At 33.8% G+C, this 21,708-nt stretch overlaps 1 long non-coding RNA gene across 1 annotated transcript in view; it reads left to right on the top strand.

Annotated features, from left to right (window-relative positions):
- LOC138921654 (uncharacterized) overlaps positions 1-14,939 on the top strand; it is a 49,445-nt gene extending 34,506 nt beyond the window's left edge. The window contains exon 3 of the long non-coding RNA XR_011434398.1: positions 13,427-14,939. This is a non-coding gene — a long non-coding RNA (uncharacterized lncRNA). The remainder of the gene's footprint in view (positions 1-13,426) is intronic.
- Positions 14,940-21,708: the final 6,769 nt, after the last annotated feature.

The raw sequence follows: 21,708 nt of genomic DNA, 5'->3' as shown, positions 1-21,708 counted from the left end.
TAATGGATGTTAATGATAGAGTGTTAATGCCCTGCCTTCATAGAAAGTATATTATGATGGGAGTATGAATGTGGCCTTCATATCTCATTTTAATTAATCTTTGCAAATCTCAGCATGCTACTATCTTTCACTTGTTATAATAAACTTCATATAGTCATACATATTCTAATAGAGTGACTATATAGTTTATTGTTCAAACCTGGGCAAATTTGAGAGTGAGAAGGGTGTTTTTAATAATTACACCTATGTAACATGTATAAACTGGCAATGTACGACTTATGTTAAATGGTCATTCTACATTTAAGAAAAATTCTGGAACCAATTTCCTTTTGAACTATTAACACTTTGGCATTTGGAAAATGGTATGTTTATCAGTACCCTTTATATGCATCAAAATACAAGGCTAACTAGGAAAAACTATGTCTAACCATAGGGAAAATTCTTATAAAACATACGGTACAATATGTTAGCCCAAGGCCTTTTAGAAACACAACTAGCTTTGGTGCGCTGTGTGTTGGATCATATGTATATGTAGCATCTGCAAATTCTCACAGATCAAGCTTTGCTTTTAATATGATGACTTTCTTACATCAATTAAATATATAGTCCTCTAACCTGTCGCATATAGAATAAGAAATGACTAAATTGAACCAACTCAAATCAGATTGTCACTTGATTACATATCACAGTCTTTGTGATTTGTAAAGTTCGTTCCGTCTCAGACACTGTTTCACCAAATGGAGCATAGTTAACATGTTACCATTTCCTTGTGGGCTTTGTATTGTCAGGGTAGCTCTGTTATGCTGCAGTAACTAATGCCATCTGATTGCAAAGGTTTAATGTCAATGTTTTCTTTCACTCTATGCCCCTTGAAGACCATTAAGGGTCACTGCTCTACATATTTATTTAGGGAACAGGCTGCCGTGGTTACCTGGACAGGGAGATCACTGAAATAGTTTGCAATGGCAGTTACATGCCTCCACCTGCAAGTGACACATGACACTTCCATTTGTGTTTTGTTGGCCAATTCAAGCCATTTTATCAACTCCAAGGGGAAGTGCAGTCCTCTCATGTGGCTAACGGGAGAACTGTACAACTTATGGCTTCCTACAGCTGCTTTTTGTTAACAGCATATTGATAACTCTTTAAAAAATAGTTGCAAACACGTTACTAATGGGAGTCGAGGATCCTTTAATTTTCTGAGTTAGATCACAGTGAATTAAATTAGTTTAAACAAACATTTCATAGTGCAGAATTAAATCAATTGGTACAAATAATGTTTTGACGTAATGACTAACTTATAAGGAATTTATAAAAAGTCATTTATTTGGTAATTTAGAGACACCAGAGACTCAAAAACTAGAAGTAACCAAGAGATGCATTCTTAAAGGAATTTTTGGAAATAAACAACTACTTTAAATCAACATAAATATTGACAAAAAAATGAAAAAATGTAACAGAAATGCTGGATCCCTTTTTTATTATTCTTGAGTTGTTATGGGCTATTCACGATCGTAAAACACAGGAAAATTATGCTTTTATCATTGCAATATGTATTCAGAGTTCTTAACAATCTATCAATTGCTGGTCAATATACAAACACTTCAAAATACGACTAATGGTATTTTGCTATTAGAATTTTCCATTCATTTTTTACCACTTTTACTTCTTAAAACAGGAATTGGGGGCACATATATGTTCAGAATTTAGATTTTTTAACAATATGTGTTAATGGCAAAAAGAAATTTGTCTCCTTTTTTCTAGGCTTAATTATTTGGCTTCTTTCAAAGAGCTGTACTTTATCTTTTTTGTTGAGAGAAATACCAATAAATATGAACTTCACATAGTCCCTGTTGAAAATACCCTTATCCATTTATTTAAGGTTCTACATTAGCCTCTATTTCATAAGTGTGTTTGTATGAATGTGTGATGTCTACCAGCACAAGGCATCAAGTTTGAAAAATTAATGATAGAAAATATAAATGCATAAAAATGAATCTATGAGGAAAAAGGTAATAACTAGGTAAAAATGACTCATGTGCAAGAGAAATCAAAATTAATCCATTCCCTGGATCTAATAAGTAATTATTTCCCATATAATAATATTTAAATAAGTATCAATCATATTTTCTATTTCAGGTGTTTTTGTAAACATAAGAATTGCATTTCTGCATTGGTCAGCAATAGAAGACAAAATAATAAAAATAATTAAAATTATACTATCTATATACATAACTGATAATTTGGTACAAGAATCTAGGCTTTGAATTTATTTTTAAAGCATAATGCTGGATTTTAAATAAAGTGAATTTCAATATGTCAGCACAGCCTCCAGAAAACTATTTTCAAATAACTGCAAATATTATATGTGATATTGTTTTATCAGCACTTGTTTTGCCATGAGGCATAAGAGTGAGCTAATATAAACATAGGAAAGAAATTTCATTCAGGATAGCCAAATTGCAAGGAAAAAAAAAACCTGCATTGCAGGTGTATCACAGTTATTTTGATGCTCGTGTTTTCTAAATGGTTTTGCTTAGAAATAGAATTCAACGTTATTCATTTCTTTTTTTCTGTGCTATATAGACAAAAGTGTAGCTGGTAAGGAGTGGCATTATAATGCATAGGAGTATACCTGACATAGGAAAGTGATCTTTTACATTCACACATTTTGCTATTCCTTCCACTATCATAAAGCTCTCCATATATCATGATTAGCAAAACGAGATAAAACAGAATCTCTACTGATAGATGTCCTTTTCCCCAGATTGTACTTGACCTGCAGATATTTGCACATTTGCCCAGTATTAAGGAATACAAGATTAGTGTTTAGTTGTTTAGAAATTCATTGGTCAATTGACTGTAATATCCTTTACCTGTTTATCACTTTGTTTTTGAATTATTGGCAACGCCCTGTACAGTAAGAAGCTTTTCTCGTTTTCCATCTCTGCACTGTTACTATCCTTTCATTCTCTATTATACTTCCTTAAACAGAAACCTGAAGATCATCCTAGATTTCCCCACTCCATTTCCTTATCCTCCAATCCAAACCAGTCTCTTAATAACTCTTTCCAATCTCACTCCCTACTTGGCCTAGTTCATACTTGAATGATTTTTCACTTAAAATGCTGGTGGGCTAGAGTTTTTGTTTTAGATCTCATATGCTCCATTCTCTAGAACGTTGCAAGAATGAAAGAAATCAAATCTAGCTTCCGTCACCAAATCTTTTAACTAATAATACACAGTTATCATATAGCATATGATGGGTTAGAAATCCATTGTATGTATTTCATCCCACTGGTTCTCTCAATAGCTCTGTGCTGCAGGTAGAAGAGTATTCGTTATACACAATTAAGAAACAATGGCCTTAATTCCTCAGCAGCATTTACTATCAGCTCTCATTTCTCGTATCTTGAAATATCTGCTGGCCTTGACTTCCGTGGCACAGCTCTCCTTCTCTGGGGGCACTTTCCTTTCAGTCTCCTTTTTAGATTCATGCTATCTAACAGGTCATTAAATCATTGAATTCCTCAAGCCTTGTCCCAAGGTCTATTTGTCTTGCTCCTATCATTATGTATCTCTAGTCCATTTCACCACCTATATTTCTTCAATTCACAATCCTCCTTAAAATCCCACATGTATATTTTGACCTAACTACTTAATGTTTCTTTTGGATGTTTCTTAGGCATCTAAAATTTTACATTTAATTGAACTCATTGTCTTCCTTTCAAACGGTACTCTCTTGCGGCATTCCTTTTACCTGTCATTTCAAACACATCTTTCTACATGTGCAAGTCAAAAGCCTAAAAGTCATCCTTTACACTTCCCTCTTTATTACCACCCTTATCCATGATCAAATCCCCTAACAAGTTTCAACGATATATTCAACCAACGTTTATTCTTTGTTTCCACCACTTTCCACCAAGCTAGGTGATGTCTTTACCTTGAACAGCTGCAATGTCATCCTCATGGTTTTCCCTTATATATTCCTGAACAAGTCTTATCCATTTGAACTGACATTTTGTATGGAGATTTTCCTCTCAAAGCATTTGATTATCCTTAGCACTCAGGATCATGATAAATAGTACTACTAAGCAGAAGCAAAGACAGGACACATTTCAGAAATTTCATGAACGTAGGGACATAAAATTTGGAATTCAGAACTTCCATGGAAGCTAGCATTTGAGGGACTCAAACGGCACTGTGGTTGTGTCTGACATATTTGAAGTCTTGTTAAGCTAGATAAGACAAGAAGCAAGGAACCCAATGGGAAGCCACTGAGAAGCAGAGCAAAGTGTCTGGCAGTGTCATGATGCTAAAAAGAAAAAAATGAAATTCAGGACCAGCCATGGAGGAGGGACTATAGAAGACACCTCAGGCTTTCAGTTGGGACCATGCTGGGTTGGGACCCAAGAAGAGGGTATAACGAAACCATAGAATGAGGCTTAGAAAGTGCATTCTATTCTCAAATTCATTCCCTATTTTCATTAAGGTGAGGGGTTACCACTCTCATAGCCTATTGGAAGATATAATCAATCTGCTTATCCTTCAGACTCTAGCAATATTTTATATATATCTGTCTTTCAATAAAAAATGAGTTGACATATCAAAAATTTTGAGGCATGTACAGAGGCAGGACAACGTGACCAGTGGTCAAGAGAAAATATGGCTAAAAAAGCAGAATCACATTTTGGAATTAGCAAACAAGAACTTTAAAAATGATAAAGCAAGTTAAGCAGAAGAGAATTGATACCAGGTGGAAACTCGATCTAGAGGAAGGAATGAGGAACACTGGGAAAGGGAAAAATATGTAAGTAAATGTAAAATTATTATTTGTTTTAACTGATTAAAATGAAAATAAAATATATTTTGAGATTCATAATAAATAGATAAATGTATTGACAGAAGCAAAATATATGGAAATAACACAATGGATGTGATAGAGTTTAATTGAATTATACTGCTTAAAGTTCTTATAGCGTCTATAAATCAATATAATATTAGTTAAAGACAGAATAGGATAAAATAATCATCACTACTTTACTTCTTAGAGAAAGAAGTGAGGTAAGAATATAAAGAGGTAGAGGTAAAAATGTAATGGAGGAGATAAAATGGAATACTAAAATATTTCTCAATCAATACCAAAAAAAAGGCAATAAAGTAGTAATAATGGAGCAAAGAACAGATGGAAGAAAAAGAATCCAAGCAGGAGGAGGTACAATGTGTATGCACTCACAGTATATAATTACACTAAACATAAATGAAGTAAACACTCTACATGAAGGCTGAGATTATAAAATTGAATATAAGACTAAGACCCAATAATATATATATATATTTTTTTATCAAGAAACAGTTTATACAATACAGACGGTATGCTAGATCACATCCTAAGACATAAAAAAAGCATCAATCAACTTAAAAGGATTGAGCTCATACAAAATATGTTCTTTTGCCACAAAAGAATTACATGAGAAATTGCAAAATGTATCTAAGGTCTCAATTCTTGAACATTAATAAAACTAATTAATGAAAATAGGGAAAAACGCATGCATGGACAATGAAATGTAGTGCGATCTACACTGTACAATAATAAAAGACACATTATCAAAATATGTGGGATATAGAACAAGCAATGCCTATAGGGAATGTCATATCTTTCTATCCTTATATTAGAGTGGAAGAATATTTTAAAATCAAAGCTATAACCTCTGACTTTTAAAAACTAGATCTTTATACCTATTTTTTATTTACTTGATCTAATTTTTCCTTGGAGCTCCTGTAGTATATACTGCATGGATGTTTTGCTGTGTTGCCATATGTGTAGATATTAATATATATTCTATTTTACAATATTAGCATACGAATGTGGGTTCTTATCTTTATTTTTTTTTTTTTGGTTTGAGTTCTATTCTGTCAAATATCGTGGTATTGACCCTTTCACTTTTTAATTTGAATCTGTCCAGTATTTGTCCTTTCTACTCTTTTAATCTTTTTGAAATATCTTTGAGTTCTTTGACTCACAGCATACTGTTGGAATTTTTGTTAGACAAATTGATGTTTTTCTTATAGTATTTGATTTCACCAAATATATTCAACCCAAATATTATCAGAGAGAGAGAGAAAAAGAGAGATTTTTACAATGTGACCCAATCTCTTCCTTCTCTTTACTTCTTACATATATACATTAATATGTAGGGAATCTTGTAGTTTTGCCTAAAAGGCTGTGTTTACATGAGCATGCTGATAAAATATCTCGTCTTCTTTTTCTTTTTCCTTTTTTGTGTATATAATGATTTCCTACTTCAAATATTCTGAATATGTTTATATCTGTTTCCTCCTTTACCCACAGCACCTAATTTGAACAAACATAATTTTCCTTTCAGTAAACACAGGAAATCACCAAGTTTATTTTATATTTCATATTCTCTTCTCACTCTCTACCAATTTGTGTTATCCTATATCTATGTTGTCAAAATATATCACTACAATTTAATACAACATCTTCCTTAAGTCCATCAATTAGGCTGAGTTCTACAGTTGAATTTATTTTCATTGTTCAACACAAGCTGTATGCTGATGACTATCTATTCATTTTACTTGTCTGAAGCTCACTCATTATTTGATATCTGAAAAGGGTCATGAGAGCATACCCTGAACATTTTGCATGTGTGTGGCAGTTTGCTTACAGCCATTATACTTCAAAGTCAATATTCTTAGATATAAAACTCACAAGTGAATTGGCTTTCCTTGTGCAGGCTAAAATTTTACTCTATCATCTCCTGGCATTAAGCGTTGCTATAGAAATATCTGATGCTAATTTGATTTTCTTCTTCTTTTAAGTGAGTATGTCTTTTTTTATCTCTGAAATTTTATTCCAGTTTAACAGAATTACTAGAATATGTCTTGGTATTGGCTGATTTGGGATATTTTTCCTAGTTATGTCTTATGACATCTTAACATATAAGTTCAAGTTATGTTTTATCTCAGAGTGTATACCTTAATTATAAATTTTAGTATTTGTTCTGTTCCGGTGCTTTGATTTTATTCTGTGGGGACTCCAGTTATCTGCATGTTGGACCTTTGTTGCCTATCTTCTTTAACTATCACATTTTCACATTTTAAAATCCTTTCCTTTATATCTTCTTTATTCTATTTTTTTCTTCTTTCCATCTTCTATTTATTTTGTGACGTTATTTGTGGCATTTATTCACCTTTTGTGTTTTCTAGGTTAATCTTAAATATTTTTCTCATTTCTAACCTTTTCCTGCATAGTATCAGCTCTCTTTTTAAATTTTTCTTTTAAAAAAAAACTGATTTCTGGATTTTTTGAATTCTAATTATGTTTTTCTATTTATAACTTGATTACATTCTTAAATTCTGTTATCTTGTTTGTAATTATTAGCTTAAATTTTGTATATGCTTTCTAGTATGTGTTTCTCCTAAGCCTTTATTGCCTCTTATCCTGATCATGATTCTTTTGTATCTTATAATAAATATCTCTTCTAATTCCCTTCACCAATGTTCCTGAACTCTTTGATATAACTTCTGCTCTGAACAATTTCTTCTCAGTGCTGGTTTTTATTCTAGAAAGGAGCTTCATTTGATTAACTTAAGACTTCCTTCTGTTACAGAACATTTTGGCATTTTTTTTACCTTTCCACAGTCCTCTTGTATTTGCCTGTGAACAGAAGTTTGATAAGCTCTTCCCTAGTTTTGACAGTGTTCCTAGATTATTTAGTTGAGATTTCCATTCAAGCAGGGACCCTCAGTGTGGTAGCCATAACTCATTAACAAGGTTTCAGAGTTCTCTTGCTGTCAGAATGGAGAGTTCCTTTGGCCTTTCCTCTTTTTCCTCACAAATTGTTGTTGTTGCCATACAGGTCTTCTTGCTTTTGAGGAATACTTTTCACTCAACCTTCTGCAATTGTTGTCTGCAGGTATCTCATTTTGTTAGCCAAATTGCTCAATCTCTGTTAATGGAGGTATTCATAAAGATTCAAACACTGTATCTCCACTTGCCCGCCTCAACAACTGATTTTTTTATCTCAATACTGAAAGATGAATGGTAAATTCTCAACTCATGAATGTTAGTACACAAATGGGTAAGCATTTCAAACAAATGATTCAACAAAGTTGCTGAGGTAAGAAGATGCATGTCATGTTCAAAAATCAACTATTTGCCTAGAAAATGGATTATGTATAATTAATACATTTAATGTAAAATTAGAAATTATTTTGCAGCTGGATCAAAGGGCCCTGAGTGATGGTATAATAGATTTCTTGTTATTACTATTTATTATTTTCCTTTTCCCATCATATTTCTCCAGTTATTGTTGTAAAGCTTCCCCGCTGCTTTGTTAGCACTGGATTGTGACAGATGTTTAATGAAAGTTGAAAGTGTTTTTATTCAATGCCATAAGCTTTTCAGAAGAAAGATAATATGCAAATTTAAATCACAAATAACTGAAGTGAGAATCAAGATGCTTTCTCAAAGGAATACATAAGTAGTATCTTAAAAATAGATAAAAATATAATGGCCTTAGATTTAAAAGATTATGAAATTGAAGAGTGCATAATTCCAAACTGCTTCATTATTTCAGGGAAAAAGTTTAATTTTGTTTCACCAAAGCGTCTACCTAAACAGAGAAGAAAGTAACTACAAGGCACATTAGGTAAATGACTCTGCCAAGAATTACTAATAAGTAGAAAATATCTGCTGAAGGAAAGAAATAAATGCAGTTGAAAACTGACTCTCCTCCGAAATCATCAACATTTTGGGAGAATTGGTGAAGTGAACTGTGCCTCCCGCATTTTAATGGCACATTGTTCTTAGAATGGTAATTTTAAAAATTTTAATACAAAGGAATATGTTCATGCTAAATAGTGTTTATGTGTGTGTTTATATGGTTTTTTTAGGGGGATGCTTACTCTCACTTTATGTTTCTTTCCAAGTGGAGAATATCTCACTGGTGTAGGACTATTCACCTCTATCATTTTAATCATTCTCTCCTCATGGTGCATGGAGAATTTTAATATTAGTAGTTTATTTCAGAGAAAATGATTGCTTGTATGAAACTCAGTTCTGCAGTTTTCCTTTTGGAACAAAGCTGTTTGCCTGAAGCAGGAGTTCTTTCTTATATCAGATCAACACTATTACTAGGGCAGGTCCTTCAGTTTGGGTAGCTCTGCTCCAAAGTTGTCAGTGAACACGTGAGTAGTTCACTCTAACCGTGGGATTCAGTTAACAGATGAATTTGGTTCTCATACTAGGCAACTCAGTCTTTATTGATAATATTACTTTTCCCTTATTTTATTTCTCCTTTCTTCACAGAGTGTACCAAGAAGGAGGGTACTAATTAATGGGTCACCACAAAATAATTTCCCTGGTTCATCCAATGATTCACAAAGTCTCAAAGACAACTCTTTAGAAACACACACACAAACTGAAATTGGGATAATTCACATTTCAAAATTCCCTCTAATTTCAGTTTATAAGGCTCTCATGTGATTTCCACTACTAAAAAAAATATGAGTTATTGCTCAATTGTTTGAATATTAATCCATTATGGCATAAAAGTACAGTGCAAAACATAGATGTGAATTTGTGGATCCAGACTTAAAATATTTAACTTTCAATGGATGATTAAGGTAATCATGCAAAATTTAGGTTTTTTATTCACCTGAATCCAAATTTTCATAACCTAACTTTAGAAAGAAGACTCCAAAAATCCTAACAGGTTAAATGATGGTATAATATTAAAAAGAGTTAGATTTATTATAGCTGAAGTGATTAAAAGCCCAAATTTGGAGAATTAGAAAAAATCATTCCTGACTGAAGAACTGGATGAATGCATGAACGTTATCCAAATATGTCTACCACTTGACTTTAGTAAAGGAAACTGCTATAAAAGAGAAATTTTCATCTACTCATTGAAGTGTATAGACTAGTTAGATGTCTCCTTGAGTTTAACTACAGACCACGAACACTATAAACGAATATGAAATATATAACACTATAAAAATATTAAACAGTATTGTATTTTTTGTAGGAAGTATATCATGATATCAAGCTATTTATATTTAAAAATATAGATTAGACAAAACTGGCATATCAAATACATGTCAAATCACATGTGTAAAGCTTCAAAGGAAATATTTCAACACATTAGTAGTAAAAGACTTTCAGTAATGAGATGACAGATTATTTTTATTCTTGTATTTATATTTTCTATATATTTAAAAATTTCTACATTGGGATCAGCAGAGTAATTGTTTAAGAAAACCTGACACTGCATAAACCACACATCTGGGTAGTTGGCTACATTTTTGAATTTTCAATAAGTTGCTTTGACTTTGGATAGATGTAAACAGTGAAAGTCATTCATGAAATTTATCTTCACTATGGAAAAACAAAGACTTTGACACAGTGCTGAAAAAAAATACAGAAAACTGACTTCCATGCTGGGACAATGCAGTCAACAACCAGATGCACTGGCTTGTTGCCTGACAAAATGTTTATCTATATCTTGCTCTATAATCTATGAGGAAAACAGCTATATTCTACTGATTACGGTGCATCTTATGCACAACTACAGCATCATCAGCATAGCTGTGTATGCAGTTTGTTCACGTTTTTGTCAGTAATATTCATAGGACTGTCAATTTTGCCATCAGTTTCTTTTTTTTTTCCTCTGTAAGAAAATCAGAGATCTCTACTGTAAATATAGAGCCTTCTTTTCCAGCAATTTGTAAGAGTAGGCAAATAAGGATAAGAATTAGCAATAGTTGTCATTCGTATCCTCTTGAAGCAGTAGGGGGACTGTTTGAGGTTTTCCAGTCTATAATTTTTTAACAGTGACTCAAATTAAATTGGGTGCAAAAGAAAACAACACTCAAAGAACAGCTGAAGTCAATTTTTGATATAATACAATATAATTATTATATTACAATATAATACAATTATAGTATAATTTTTTAAGTGTTTCACCATAATTTAGAAAAGATAGAATTATTATAGATCTGATTCTGCAAAATTCTGACTTGCCAACCAGCCACGATTTAGTTTTCCTCAGCATTATCCTCTCTTTGAAAAGTCACTTTCTTTCTCTTTGAGAGTATATGGTTATAAAATGAAGGCAGTCATATTGTGTTGGGAAGCATACATTAGGAATGATCTTTATTTTACCGTCATAAGTGATTTTTTTTCTTCTCATATTCTATTCTTGGTGTTCAGAAGAGCTTAATAGGGCATTTTAGTAATTTTTAAAGGAGTAACTTCCCTCGTCTTCATTTCCACTCCACTATCCTCTACTGTCTGTCATCTTTTGTTGTCTAAAAAATACAATAGTGGCCTAACATCCTAACTTTTATATTATTCTTATGGCATTAACTTTAATGGCATTTTGCTATCATTCTAAATCAATAGACATGAAATGGATTATTCATTATATGAGATTGGTTTAATTGGTTAGTAATTTAGAAACCAATAAACTTAGTCCATTTGTTAAAATGATCAATCTTACTCTTTCCCATTTCTCTCTGTAAATACGTTAGCAAACCAGTCAGATTTCTTTATTTCTTGTGCAAAGCTTACAAAATTTCTAAGTAAAACACAAATAAATTGGAAAAGAACATAACCAAATAATGCATAAAAGAGGAAATCTAATCAGTCAACACACTTTTGAAAGTATTTTTAATGTCTCTGGAAATAAGGTTGCAAATCAGTCTTTAATGCAGCACCATATCAAACAAATAAGTATTGTTCAGAAAGTAAAACAATTCTATTTAATAAGATTTAAAATGACACACTTATATTTCTTTTTTTTTTCTTTTTGAGGAAGATTAGCCCTGAGCTAACTGCTGCCAATCCTCCTGTCTTTGCTGAGGAAGATTGGCCCTGAGCTAACATCGTGCCCATCTTCCTCTACTTTATATGTGGGACGCCTACCACAGCATGGCTTGCCAGGTGGTGCCATGTCCGCACCCGGGATCTGAACCGGGGAACCCTGGGCCGCCAAAGAAGAACGTGCGCACTTAACCGCTGCGCCACTGGGCCGGCCCCACACTTATATTTCTAATGTCATGAAGAATTAGTAAAAATCTTTTGGATCAGCAATTTGTAACAGGGTCTAAAGATACGTAGATCCTTGGAAATAGTAATTCTACTTGTAAAAACTTATCCAAAGGAAACAGTCTTTAAAAGGAACATGATATACCCAAAGATATTCACAGGCACATTCTTCGTTTATATTAGGTGCAGTAAGTAGGTCCCCAAAATACATTATTCCATGATTAAAATCTTTAAACCTCATTTTAAAGAAAACAAAAAGACTGAAAAATGCTTGTTTTAGTTATGATATTTGGTGACATACTGGGTGATATATTTTCTTTACAATGTCAAAAATCTTAGCTTAATTTTTCATGAGAAAAATACTACATAAATTTTTAAGACAAAGCAACATTACTTTGCCTACAAATCCTTCTGTATGTGCCCTCAGCCTTAATTAATAGCATTCAGTCAAAATATCTAGTTCAACATTAGTATTAAAATCCCTTTTTTGTGTAAAAATCGTCAGTTCTTAAATGTGAGCCCTCTCTACATTGTGTAAGGTTGAGAATCTGTTGCATAATAACAAATGAATAAATACTTGGTTATTGTATTAGACAATGAAGCCGCCATTATTGCAAATTATCTGTTGTATTATGATGAGTCCTGTATAGTCCATTTAGCTGTCAATAAAAAATCTCTTCTGTACTTGTTATTACACATGTTGCTGTTAAGTGTTTTCCTTCTTGATTTATTTTAGCACTACTTTAGACTTATATATAATTACATGTGATTTTATAAAGCTACTATCTTAGAGGCACAAAATCTCATTTTTAGTACATTGACATCTGGTGTTGAATTTAATATATCTCAGCATATATTCCAATATTCTTCTAACTCTACTATACTACATGTTTTTAATATAAATGAATTCCTAAATTTCCCAAATACTTTCCTTTTCACTAGAATGTTTACATTCCTCTTTTTTTCGAACTATCTCAAATCATTCTGATTCTTGATCTTCTATTTTGAATTTGGTTTGTTTTTAGACTTGACTGCTCTTACTTTAATGTTGTATCAATACATTTTTATACCAAATATGTTGATCAAATAGCCAAATGTGAAGGTGATCAGACCTGACAATCGTTAAGTGTTTTCTACGTGTTTGACTACTGTAATCACCAACAATAGAAGTGAGCAAAACAAAATCCTCCCAAGTCTTATATAGCACCTATTTCACTCATGTTTGCATGTCCAGACACCGTGCATCCACCCCAAGCAGCTAATAATGTAATAATTTTGAGTACTTTCTATGATTTATGACTAAAATTGCTATTGAATTTTCAAAATACTCCTGTAAATCATTTGCATCCCTAGAACATGTGTGAACACATAAGCAAGACGGAAGAACGAAGAAAATTCAACAACTCTATACTGACCTGAGGTCAAGAAATAGAACCTTACCAACATGAAGAATTATCTTCAATGCTGCAAACAACTGCCGTCCCCTTCTCTGCCCCTGCAGAGAGCCCCACTCACTACTGTTAACCATTTCTTTGACTATTTGTAATGTCATTTACTCTCTGTGTATATATTACTAAATGATATATTGATTAATTTTGCCTGTTTTTAAAAAAACTTCATTTAAATGGAATCCTCTTGGCATTTTTCTGTGACCATTTTATTGTTATTCCACGTTAATGTTCTTGACTTTCATCCACACTCACTTGGGTAACAGTAGTTCATTCTTTTCCACTCTTGTATAGTATTCCATTGTATGAATATTTTACCATTATGTATACATCCCATTAATGATAAGCATTGGAGTTGTTTCCAATTTTTTGCAATTAAAAACTATGTTATTTGGGGAATATAATTCACATGATAGTTAAAGATCTCATAATCAGACATGGGAAAATATGTGCTGAAGATAAAAAGAATTTTATAAATTTTCTCATTTGTAATCTCTTATTCTTTCCCAGTATCTAACCACTGGAAATTCTTGATTTCACCTTGTCTGCCCACTGTTTCCTGTTTTTCCAAACTCCTAGAATGCCATTTCTTTCTGTCTTGACTCAGCATTAGCAGCTGGAACGATTGATCTCTTCTCTGTGACACTGTGCTGATACTTTAGCTGCCTATTATAGAATCATTTTTTGCAGTGGTGTGGAGGTGATTGTTACTAGCACCCAAGAATTAAATTTTCTGTGAAACTCCATCTTCACTGAGATAGTGTTGATAGCTTGAAACCAGTCAAAACAAGAGTATCTGTAACATGAACATTAGCAAATGCGGTAAATCAGACCAGCCCACCCCCAGCCAGCTGGGAAATATTTACTAGCACATCACTGAATCTCTGGAAGTAAAAAGAAAATGGAGTATAGATTCAGATATAATTAGGCTCTAATTCCAAATGTTACTAGCTGTTTAATCTTAGAAATGTATCTAAGCTTCAGTTACTTATTTATAAAATAGAGACAAAGAATTTTTTTTTTATTGATGAGGAAGATTGGCCCTGAGCTAACATCTGTTGCCAATCTTCCTCTTTTTGCTTAAGGAAGATTCTCACTGAGCTAACATCCATACCAATCTTCCTCTACTTTGTATGTGGGATGCTGCCACAGCATGGCTTGATGGGTGGTGTGTATGTCTGCACCTGGGATCTGAACTGGCAAACCTCAGACAGTTAAAGCAGCAGAGTGTGCGAACTTAACCACTATGCTACTGGGACAGTCCTCAAAAGATTTTTTTCATGTGATTATAATTAAATGTGAAATCATACGTAATGCCACTAGTCAGTCACCTGGAAGAGAATGTGTCCGCATAAGTATTAACTTCCTTCCCTATGTAATTGGTAAAGATATCAATAAAGTTTAGAAAATAAATTGAACCTGGTTATAATTTTTTCACCTTATAATGCTCAAAATCTGGTAACCTACTTTTTGGATCCCAAACTACATACATTTTCTTTTAGTAAGTATGAGAATAAAAATCAAGTGTGTGCCGGTGAAGTAATGGTCTTTTAAACGTGGAAGGACCATTACCATTAATAGTAGAAACTCAGTTATTCCAAGAAGGTTACATTTCCTTTTATATTTATTTTCCAGAAAAAATATTCCACATGACTTTAATATTTCAATTGATAAAATATATCTAAAATTACAAATTTAGTTTTCCTTTGTGGGCTCAATGATAATAGTTTCCTATCTTACTTCTGTTATATTTTACTTACAATATGTTTTATAGAGACAGCTCTTAACCAAATATTGAAGAAATAATCATTGATGCCAGTAAAAGCCCTCATATCCTTCCCACCCCATGAACTCTTCTCAATCCAAATATAAGTAACAAATATTAGAATCTCAGTGATCTAGGGTTTAATTCTGACTAAATTGAGAATGTCATCAGAATCATAGAAAGTATTTATCCTATGATTTTCACACAATTAGATGAGAGTATTTCCAGCAGATAATTAACTAGCACTAATTTATTTATTAATCCAATAAACACTTTTAACATGCAGCCTTGTGCAAGGCACTGAGCTAGGCACTATGTGAATTCAAAAATGAGCAGGGCATGTTCTCTTCGCTTAGGCAGCTCACACCTAGTAGATAATGTATGACGTGGCTCTAGTGAAAGGTACAAAACTTAATGAAACATGTTCTGATATAATGCAATGGGAATTTAGAGAATGGAAATATTATTCCCAGCTTAGAGTGGGTAGAACACTGGTAACGGTTGGGCAAAGTAGAGGTGACTTTTTCGATGGCTCTTAAAGGATGACTGGGATATGGCCTTGTGGCAAGCCTGGATGGGCAGGAGACAGACACAGCTGGAGGAGGGAAAATGGAACTGACCAATATGATAGCAACAGCTAGTCCAGGGTAACAGCCTTAGATCGTACAGAAGTGTAGTCAGACAGGGACAAACACCTGAATATACTTTATTTTTTTAATACATGATTATTCAAGAAAATATTTAAAAAGCTTCATTGAACCATAATATTCTCTTTTAACTAGGCATTCTCATACAGATGAAATGTAAACAGAGAGCAGTTTTGTATCTCCCATGATCAAATATAATAACTGCTCAATAGATGTTTATTGGTAATTATAACATGCCAATTCATAAAAAAGGAAACAAATTTCAAAGATATAGAATATCGTTTATGAAATGTGATTTACACAAAACATAAAAGAACACTAGTAGGGGTTGTTAATCCCAGGAGAACAAGCTAAGCAGGGAGGGCCACACCTCATTCAACTCGTGCCCCAGAGCGCAGAACGGTGCCTGGGATCAAATCAGAGCAATATGTTCGTTGAGTGCATTTTGAAATATAAATATTAAGTATAAACGGACAAATTATATATGATTTATATGTATATAATATATATACACATATAGATCTTATATGTAAGTAAGTTTACATAGAGTTAAAAGAGCCCTATATAATCATGTTTTCTTCTAAACACTCTACCAAGAAGTTTATTGATTCCCAATTTCTTGGGACATATGAACTTTTCTTGGCATTGTTCTCAGTAAAATGGACAAAGCAGAACACTACCAAAGCATATGGTGTGCTTTCAATCAACATAAAATCTCAATTTACATATATTTAACTTTTTGCTTAAGTAAAACTCATGACTTATTTACATATTTAGCTTTTATTGGATGTGTACATACTGCTTAATTAATAGGAACTATGCCAGTTTGTTCTCAATTTAAGTTTTCAAAAAAATCCACAAATATTTATTAAGTGCCTACCACATGTTCGCATGCAGGTAGTGGTTACAGAGATGAATGAAGCATTGTCTTATTTTGAAGGTCTTCACGGTTTAGAAGAGGTGACAGTCATATAAATGAATGATTATAATAAAATACGATAAATGATGATCATGGAATTTTGTATGAAGTAGTATGAAAACATAAATAAATGAATGAACAAATCTGTTTCATGATAGCTTGCTAATGTGTTGATCATATTTAAATATGAAGTTTTTGTGTAAAAATGTTAATTAAAACTGCAGTAACATTCCTTTTTCTATAAATATTTGAAATATCCTGTGATTTGGGAGGAAAAAATATCTAACAACACAAACTCATCAACAGCAAATAATGATCACAAGTGAGGATGTTATTTTTTTCCAAAACATCCTTATGAGATGACAGTTCTTTCTAATTTATGACCTGCACTAAAGTTCTAAAAGTCAGTATTCATTTCTTTCAACCAGAAAAGCAATGCAGAGTCCAAAAAGGATATATCATCTCATGGATTCAGAGCTTCTATGGCTTCCCTTAAGAATTAAATATCATTTATGAGCATTCTCATATTCGTAAATTATATTTATTAGAGAGGCTTATTGCTTAATAACCTCTGGGCACATTTACAGAAGTAATGAGGCAGTCTCTGCCACTGCAGCTTCAACTTAATAGGCAGCAGAAAAACATACTTAGCCACAGGAAACACAAATGAAAAATAGGTCCAGATAAAATTTGTTCCAAACCTCAAGAATATAAAGAGAGATACTAGCATTTCAAAATTTACCCTGGCCGTGAGAAATAGTCATATTTGTTATATTTTAGTGTGTGTGTTACTCAATGATACATATTCTAAGTTGTGAGACATGTACAAGGTTAAAAGCATGCATAAGCCTACCAAAGAGAATTAGAAATTAGACCAAAATAAAAAATTGCAGCTTTTCAAATGAGACCGCACGATCATGTAGGAATCAAGAGTTTTGACTCATTGAGGTCAGCAAGACTTGGGGTATATGCTACTACATCTTTGGCACTCCTGTGTCAACTGTAAATGTATTACACTACCATTTAAAGGACTTAATCACTTTCCTTTTTGGAGGGATCCAGTATTTGCCCTGATTGATGTCAAGTGGAATGTGAATTAGGAGCATCATTGATTTCCGTGTTGGAAAAACTTTTTTTATATCCCTCGATACCTGCTATGTGTTGAATTGTGTCCTCTCAAAAGGATATGTTGACATCTAACCCTAGGAATTTCCAAATGTGACCTTATTTAGAAATAGGGTCTTTGCAGATGTAATCAGGTCAAGGTGAGGTCATACTGGATAAGAATGGGCCCTAGACAGTGACTGGTGCCTTTATAAGAAGAGGGAAATTCAGACAGCAACATACAGAGAAAGAAGAAGGCTACCTGGAGATGGAGGTAGAGATTGGGGTGATTCACCTATACGCCAAGGAAGGCCAACGACTGCTGGCAGCCACCAAAAGCTAGAAGAGGCAAGGACTGATTCCTTTCCTAGAACATTCAGAGAATGTGTGGGCCTGTTGATTTTGGACTGCTAGCCTCCAGAGCCGTGAGAGAATAAATTGGTATAGTGTGCAGCTCTTTGTTACGGCAGCCCTAGGAATCTAACACAACGCCCAATCCAAGTGAGAAACCGCTATGGAAAGAAGCACTCTAGTTTACACTCAGATAATTCTCTAAACAAAGGATCGAAGAGCTTGTCCTATAAAGGGCTAGATAGAAAATATTTTTGGCTCTCTAGGCTATATGATTTCCGTCACAATTATTCAACTCTGCCACTGCATCACAAAAGCAACCGCAAGCAAGACAGAAATGAATGAACAGGCTGTTTTCCAACAAAACATTATTTACAAAAACCGGTGGCTGGCTCATGGTCTAGACTCTGCCTTGTATTGCTTTCCTTCAACTTTCTAATTTTCATATAGATTTCCTGGTTTTTTTGCCCATCGGCCTGTGTGTGGAAATGTGCTCTCTTCTTGGCTTTTAGATTGCTATCATTGGGGACATCTTACCTAGATGTGGTAGACAGAATAATAGCCCCTGAAGGATGTTTATGTCCTAAGCCCCACAACCTGTGAGTATGTTACCTGACAGCAAAAGAGATTACGATGTGATTAACCTACGGATCTTCTGATGGTGAGACTATCATGGATCGTCTGTGTGGTCCCAATGTAATCATCAGGGTCTTTGTAATAAGAATGTAGGAGAGTCACAGTCAAAAAAGGCAATATGAAGACAAAGGCCAAGAGAAAGAGAGATTGGAAGATGCTGTGCTGCCGACCTGAAGACGAAGTGTGGGGCCACAAACCAAGGAATGCAGGGGATCTCCAGAAGCTAGAAAAAGGCATGGAAACAGACTATTCTCAGAACCCACACGGGGAATGTGGCCCTGCCTACCAATTTTAGACTTCTGACCTCCAGAACTGTAAGAGAATAAATTTGCGTAGTTTTAAAGCACTAAATGAGTGAAAATTTGTTATAATAGCAATAGAAAACTGATAAGCCAGTTTTTGCTTTTTATAATCCAAGAATTTCTTTTAAAATCTTTCTACTCATTTCCATGTACTAGAGCTACCAATAAGTGAAACTCAACAACTCATTCAGTACTTATTGCTGGACATGACCCATCATCCAAGGCCTGTACCCTGGGCCCAAGCTTTTCTGAAGGACTAAGAGAAAAATATTGATCAGAACAAATAGAAACAAAACAGTAGATCAGAAGAAATAAAAACAAAACAATCAAACTTCTCAAATGTGAGCTCTTCTCGCTGGATCAGTGTGATGGCTCAACGTGGCTTACTATACAGGTAGAGCACACAAACCTAGTCTTGAAAAAGAATTGCATTGGATGTACAATATTCTTGGTCTAGACCTAAGGGCCGCTGACAATGTTGGACTGGCACTGATTTCTCTACTGGAATCAGAATCCCAATTGGGGAAGACTGTTATTCAGTCTAGTTAGGAGATGTGTAAACTAATATTGGAACTCAATTGTTGTGAGATTACTGTCAGAAAAAGGCAATCTTCCGAGTATTTCCTGAAAGAACGGTTCTCACATACATCCCTGGACATTGAGTTCAACATTAGTTTACAATTCCTTCCAAAAAAATCAGTAGGGAGCATGATATAGGACATGCAAACTAGCACTCCAGTCTAGGAAGGACAGGCAGTGTAGAGCACTAGTCTGCTCATGTGTTCCCTATCAAGTTCAGCATTAAACCTGGGTAATTACGTCTCTTGGGAAAGTTACTGAACCCCTAATCCTCCCCAAATCAACCACTGTGAGTATTTGACCTTTCAGGGTAACAAAAGCCTGGCAGGGGAGCCTCTCATTTCATTTCCTTCTCCTCCCTCCTTTGTCTCACAATAGCATCCCGTGGCTCTGAGTGTCCCCAGCTGGAATCACTTCTCTCAGGTGCCACTGGGGACTTAAGAATTCCTTTACAGCTACTTTTCCAGAAGAAATAAAGTGCAATCGAAGATCGTTTATACACAAAACACACCCACCAAATATAATTGCTATACAATTTTAACAGATGATTATCCATAGGAATAAAGAGCAATCCAGCGTAATAATTTTAGAACTCTTGGCTTTAGTTAGTGGTATTTGGTGATGACTGGGTCAATGGAATGTGGTGCAGTCATTGAGGCCTGATTTAAAACACAAATACGGGGTGGTATAGGTCATAAAACAATGTTGATTATGGCTCTAAAGGCATTAGGTGAAAAGAAGAAAACGACTCTGAAAAGGAACCTCAGAGCAAAAGCAAAGAGATGACAGAGGAGGCTGCTGAAGGACGCTATTCCATCAAGCATGCTGTTGGTTTCTACGATGCTTTTGCAATACAATCTGACGACAAGTGATTTTTACCATATTCCTACCTGCAGAGCAACAGAGATTTCCTAATACATAAAAAGTCACAGTTTTATTACCTCATAGTTCTCCTTTTACATTTTGAGGTAAATTAATTTGCATTTAACAAAACTCTAGTTCTAATAGCAAGAATTGACAAATAAATTGTTTTACTTGTATTGGTGTCAATAAATATCTAGAGTTTATGAAATTACCAGTTCTTCAGTGTTTTCAATCAATGACTAAGGATGACAGATGCTTTTCGACGTTCTTCAGTTGTTTATATTATATAAAATACATTTTAGATACATGCATTTTAGACTTTTAAAAACTTTTCATTACAGTATAACACATAAAAATTACAAACGTAAAGCTCAACAAATTATCACAAATGTCATCCTCGTGTAATCACGGCCTCGATGAAGAAATAGATTATGACTGTTTCCAGAAGGCTCCTTCCAGAGCCCTTCCAATCACCACTATCTTGTCCCCCTGACGAAGACCTGAGGCTTCCGCTTGCAGTGTCATATATTAACATCGTTTGTTTTCAATCCTCTATACATATTATCATAAGTGTGTATTATTTTGTATCTAGCTTTGTTTGCTGACATTATGTTTATAAGCTTCATCCATGGTGTTTGAGTAACTGTAGTTCTTTTATTTTAATTTTATGTAGTATTCAATTGTGTTACTACAGAACTATCAATGCCTATTGTTGGACAGGTTTGTAATATTTTTAAAATTCGCATTCTTATACACATGTCTATTCACAGCCATGTGAAGAAGTGGATGAATCAGTCAGTATGTTTAACCTCCCACATAAATGAGCCATACCAAGAGCAGATCTGAGGTGGGGAAATCTCTTTTGGTTGAAGCCACATATAAAATTAAATAAAGATATTCTTCGTGTATCCTTAAAACCTTCCTGATATCCTCCTGTGAAAAGAATCTTTATTTAATTTAATTGTTAATAATGATATTCTATTCTTTCATATGGGAAGTTTCATTGGTTTATATTATAAG

This window comes from Equus caballus, chromosome 31 (genome assembly GCF_041296265.1).
Source record: "Equus caballus isolate H_3958 breed thoroughbred chromosome 31, TB-T2T, whole genome shotgun sequence".
NCBI lineage: Eukaryota > Metazoa > Chordata > Mammalia > Perissodactyla > Equidae > Equus > Equus caballus.
The sequence above is the reverse complement of the archived record's forward strand: the minus strand, read 5'-3'. Positions and strand labels throughout refer to the sequence as shown.